Consider the following 6185-nt stretch of genomic DNA (forward strand, 5'->3'; position numbering starts at 1 on the left):
ATGAACTTATGGGACTTTATCAGGATAAAGAGCTTCTGCACAGCCAAGGAAACAGTCAAAAAAACTAAGAGACAGCCCACGGAATGGGAGAATATATTTGCAAAGGACACCACAGATAAAGGACTGGTATCCAAGATCTACAAAGAACTTCTCAAACTCAATACACGAGAAACAAATAAACAAATCATAAAATGGGCAGAAGATATGAACAGACACTTTTCCAATGAAGACATACAAATGGCTAACAGACACATGAAAAAATGTTCAAAATCATTAGCCATCAGGGAAATTCAAATCAAAACCACACTGAGATACCACCTTACGCCAGTTAGAATGGCAAAGATAGACAAGGCAAGAAACAACAATTGTTGGAGAGGATGTGGAGAAAGGGGATCCCTCCTACATTGTTGGTGGGAATGCAAGTTGGTACAGCCACTCTGGAAAACAGTGTGGAGGTCCCTTAAAAAGTTAAAAATTGAACTACCCTATGACCCAGCCATTGCACTACTGGGTGTTTACCCCAAAGATACAGACGTAGTAAAGAGAAGGGCCATATGCACCCCAATGTTCATAGCTGCATTGTCCACAATAGCCAAATCATGGAAGGAGCCGAGATGCCCTTCAACAGATGACTGGATTAAGAAGCTGTGGTCCATATATACAATGGAATATTACTCAGCTATCAGAAAGAACGAATTCTCAACATTTGCTGCAACATGGACGGCACTGGAGGAGATAATGCTAAGTGAAATAAGTCAAGCAGAGACAGACAAGTATCATATGATTTCTCTCATCTATGGAACATAAGAACTAGGATGATCGGTAGGGGAAGAAAGGGATAAAGAAAAGGGGGGTAATCAGAAGGGGGAATGAAACATGAGAGACTATGGACTATGAGAAACAAACTGAAGACTTCAGAGGGGAGGGGGTGGGGGAATGGGATAGACTGGTGATGGGTAGTAGGGAGGGCACGTATTGCATGGTGCACTGGGTGTTATACGCAACTAATGAAGCATCGAACTTTACATCGGAATCTGGGGGTGTACTGTATGGTGATTAACATAATATAATAAAATAAAATTTAAAAAAAAAGGGATAGATCAGGGAAAAGATTAGCAACAGTGTTGTAGGTTGTTTACTATCGTTGGCCACTTCTTGGAATGTATGTTGGATGCTCAGAAAGAGAGGAGAGAAACCCCCTCATAGTCACGGAAAGCTCCTTACTAGAGAATCATGTGCCAAGATCCTAAAAACCACATTGTACATTTCGTTAGAGAAAAGTAAGTGCATCTGTGTTCTCACTGCAAGCCACTGACGGATTTCTACAGGTAGCTGAGCACTTTTTGGACAGCAAGTCAAACCAATGTTTATGAGGGTGAAAAATCAAAAGAATGGAGGATCCAGGGTGCAAATTATTGGAATTCAATAAAATGCTGCCCTATGAAATTATATAAATGCTTATAGAAAAATAGATATTATTATCTATTAGGTACACTTACAATTACACCTAGTGAATGAGCGTGGAAATGTAAGCCAGGAATTAATGTCATCCCCTACAAGACACCAGTTGCATGAACTGACATGCAAAAAACAGAACCTAAGTTACTGTTTCTGAAATGCTTATGATGTGCCATGCACTATTCTAAGCTACTGAGATGTATTATTTCATGCAATGCTTCAAACCTAGGAGGTAGGTCCCATTATTTTTCCCATTTTGCACGTATGAAACAAAAGCACAAAATGGTTAAGTCAGAGAAATAACACTGGGTTTTCTTTCTTCTTTTATCACTTGTTGCAGTCTGGGTTCTTCTGGCCATGCTTGTCCCTCACTTCCTTCCAGCTTTTTGATAGCCTTCATCTTCACCTTCCTGTATAGACCCGAGGGCCAGGTGGAATTGTAAGCATGGACAAGACCTCCATGGATCCACTGCAGAAACATAATTTAACCCTTCCTTCTTTCCTTCCTTCCTTCCTTCCTTCCTTCCTTCCTTCCTTCCTTCCTTCTTTCTTTCTTTCTTTCTTTCTTTCTTTCTTTCTTTCGTTCTTTCTTCTTTCTCTGTCCTTCTTCTTTCTTCTTTCCAATAAAGAAGTTTTATTTATTTATTTATTTATTTATTTATTTATTTATTTATTCTAACTGAAGTATGGTTAAAACACAATGTGACATTAGTCTCTTGGGTATGACATAGTGATTCAACAAGTCTATACGTTATGTTGTGCTTGCAAGTGGGACTACTATCTGTCACCATACAATGCTATTACAATACCATGGACTATATTTCCTATGTTGTACCTTTCATCCCTGTGACTTATTCATTCCTTAACTGGAAGCTCAATGTTGATTTCTAAAATTTGCCTGATGATTTCTAAAGAGACTTCCCAGAAAATCACAGCAGCCTGTCATCCTTCCTTCTCAGAATTGCTAATTATGAGCCTCAGTGACCTGAATCCCAGTCCTGGCACCTTCTAACAGAAAGGCTGCTCCAGAAGTGGTACAGAGATGAGAAAAGCCTATAAGAGAGGTGGTGGGAAAGATCAGTGTCCAATCAGAGGAAGACAATATTTCTGGGGCATATGAGATGAAGATACCTAGATCATGTGGCACCTTACCAGGGTCAAAGGAAAACCAGAATCTCTTCCACAGGTGATAAAGATTAGAATAGATTTCAGATGTGAATGTCAATGTTGATATTGCCAGAGCCATAGGCCAAATGTCTCTAAGATGCCTGCAGACAGGAAATCAGCCCTACATCCTTCCTTCTGGGAAATGTTGGTGCAGGGCCTCAGTGCCTTAACCCTTAGCCTGGATACCAACTGGCCTGGCCTTCTGCCAGAAGAAGTGCTTCAATTGCAGGAGGTGGGGGAGAAGCTCCAACTGGAGATGCAGCAGGAAAGCAAAATAATATTTCAGAGTTTCCTAAAATAGTGGTTAAAAGAAAGCTGAGATTCTCATCCTCACAGGACAGAGATCTGAATGGATTCAGGCACAAACGCTGATGTTGCCACATTCTGGGCACAGAATCCTTTTGGGAACTAAAGAGGAAGCAATAGTCAGAGAAATAATAAGGACAGAACTATGATTGGAAATCCTATCAATGTGAAAACTGATCTAATCCCAGGAAGGTCCTAGCCTTTCCTGCTGATAATTTTAGCATTCCTTTGGGGCATGTTGGGGCTTGCTAGTCTATACAAAAGATGACTGTGTAACAATAATTCCTAAATCCCCATGATATGGTTCAAATGATGCCAGTTGTCTTCCTTCCTTGAGATTTTGTTTTTACCCCTTATCTTAATGTCAAAAATACACAAAATATTCATGTCCTGTGAATCTCTTTGTAATTTCTGTGTGCTTTTGTCCCATTTTATTGACTGCCTCCACAAAGAAGAACTAGGTCTGATAGAATGCATGTGTGTAGTAGAGTTGAATTATTGAGAGGAAATCAATGATGAGATCAATGATGAGATCCAGTTTCAAGAATCTGAAAAAAGAGGATGCACAGGAGAAGTAGCCACACATCACACTGTTTTGAGTTAAACATTCAATTGAGGTAACCTACAGGTAAGTAAGTTTCACTCCTTAACAAGGGAATATCACACTCTCTTGAAGAAATTTCTGATGTGTTGCCTCAATCATGAATACCAAATAGATGTGCATTTCAGAGTCCAGAGTGCACTTCAAAGGAACATAATTTTAAAATGCAGGTTTATCTACTGGTATTGATTTTTGTCCTGCCAGTGAAGAGTTGATTAAATTTAAATGCTAGGGCAGCTCATCACAATATCTCAAGGGAGGTTCTAAAGGTATAGACTCCAAAAAAAGAGAGGAGGGAGGAGGCCTTGGAAGATATTTGGTTCACCATGGGGTGCCATAATTGGAGCAGCTGTTGAAGCAGCCTGGCAGGATAAACCTCCTCCCTTACTGGTTGGCAGTGGGAAGCAGTTTCCTATAGAAGAGTATGGGAGTTGCCTACAGGAGCCCTATATGAGCACCTGTGTGTTCATGCTGGTGCCACTGACTGGTTTTTCAATGTCACTCCCCATTCTCAGATGCCCCTCCTGTGGTTATTGTGCAGAGGATCAACATCTCTGTGTGACTAGAAGACTGTGTCAGGGGTTCAGTTGCATATTTTAGTTTTCATGACATTTAACTGATTTAATTTCTCCATGTTACTCTCTAGACTCCTCTAATTTTACCAGACCAAGTAAAATAACCTTCGTCAATTGTGAAAATACATTTTCTTCTGGGTTCACCTGCTTTCTGATGTAGATAATATGGACTGGGATTTCATCTTGTGATCTCATCAGAGAATTTGAGAAGTAAAATAACCCTGCCATGATTTTCCCCCAAATCCAAAGATAACTTGTTTGTTCAACACTTGAGTTTGCAATACTTATATGTAAGTCATGAAATCAACTATAGAAAGAGTTACCCTTGATTTAAGATATAAGTGCACCATTTTTTGCCATAATTTTATCACTATAAGTGATTAAAATGTTTCTTTTTTCCTTCTTCATTGTGTTTTTAAGATCATACCTCATTTTTTTGTTAAGAGCTGTGTATTGCTTCTATAATTGCAGTAAAAAAACTTTCTTCCTCTACCTGCCTAATCTTCCTCTTCGTTTCTTCACCTTGGTGGTTGTTACAGTGATTTTTCTCTTTGTACACTTCCTTATTTTTTTTTTAAAGATTTTATTTATTTATTCGACAGAGATACTATCTGGTTGTCCTTTCTATGGGAGAGGCAGCCCTGTGTACTTTTCTTTGAGTTAATTAAATACTTTTTGTGTTTTAATTTTTTCACAACCATTGACTGACAATTTTTACCTCTTTTTAATTTATTTTCTTAGTTGTTGCCCTTGGATTTATCATACATGGTTTTAATTAATTGGAATCTACCATCAAATAATATTATCCCTCTTCATGTGTAGTGAAACGACCCTATAACAGTGTATCCCCAATTACTTCTTTGTATCCTTTGTCCTGTGGACACGAGAATGTGTTTCCCTAACTCAGTCAGATGTGAGTCTTCACAAGAACATTTACCATCTTTTTTTTTGAAATGCTCAGCCTCAGTTATTTTATTTATTATTTTTTAAATATTTTTTTACTATATTATGTTAGTCACCATACAGTACATCCCTGGTTTTTGATGTAAAGTTCCATGATTCATTAGTTCCGTATAACACCCAGTGCACCATGCAATACGTGCCCTCGTTACTACCCATCACCAGNTGCCCTCGTTACTACCCATCACCAGCCTATCCCATTCCCCCACCCCCCTCCCCTCTGAAGCCCTCAGTTTGATTCTCAGAGTCCATAGTCTCTCGTGCTTCATTCCCCCTTCTGATTACACCCCTTTCTTTATCCTTTTCTTCCCCTACCAATCTTCCTAGTTCTTATATTCCATAGATGAGAGAAATCATATGATAATTGTCTTTCTCTGCTTGACTTATTTCACTTAGCGTTATCTCCTCTAGTGCCGTCCATGTCGCAGCAAATGCTGAGAAATCGTTCTCTTTGATAGCTAAATAATATTCCATTGTATATATGGACCACAACTTCTTTTTTTTTTTAATTTTATTTTATTATATTGTGTTAATCACCATACAGTACATCCCCAGATTCCCAGCTATGAACATTGGGGTGCATATGGCCCTTCTCTTTACTACGTCTGTATCTTTGGGGTAAACACCCAGTAGTGCAATGGCTGGGTCATAGGGTAGTTCAATTTTTAACTTTTTAAGGGACCTCCACACTGTTTTCCAGAGTGGCTGTACCAACTTGCATTCCCACCAACAATGTAGGAGGGATCCCCTTTCTCCACATCCTCTCCAACAATTGTTGTTTCTTGCCTTGTCTATCTTTGCCATTCTAACTGGCGTAAGGTGGTATCTCAGTGTGGTTTTGATTTGAATTTCCCTGATGGCTAATGATTTTGAACATTTTTTCATGTGTCTGTTAGCCATTTGTATGTCTTCATTGGAAAAGTGTCTGTTCATATCTTCTGCCCATTTTATGATTTGTTTATTTGTTTCTCGTGTATTGAGTTTGAGAAGTTCTTTGTAGATCTTGGATACCAGTCCTTTATCTGTGGTGTCCTTTGCAAATATATTCTCCCATTCCGTGGGCTGTCTCTTAGTTTTTTTGACTGTTTCCTTGGCTGTGCAGAAGCTCTTTATCCTGA

At 39.0% G+C, this 6185-nt stretch overlaps 1 pseudogene; it reads left to right on the forward strand.

Moving 5' to 3' along the window:
* Positions 1-4041, forward strand: part of LOC100481893 — a 29321-nt pseudogene extending 25280 nt beyond the window's left edge.
* Positions 4042-6185: the final 2144 nt, after the last annotated feature.

This window comes from Ailuropoda melanoleuca, chromosome X (assembly GCF_002007445.2).
Source record: "Ailuropoda melanoleuca isolate Jingjing chromosome X, ASM200744v2, whole genome shotgun sequence".
Taxonomy (NCBI): Eukaryota; Metazoa; Chordata; class Mammalia; order Carnivora; family Ursidae; genus Ailuropoda; species Ailuropoda melanoleuca.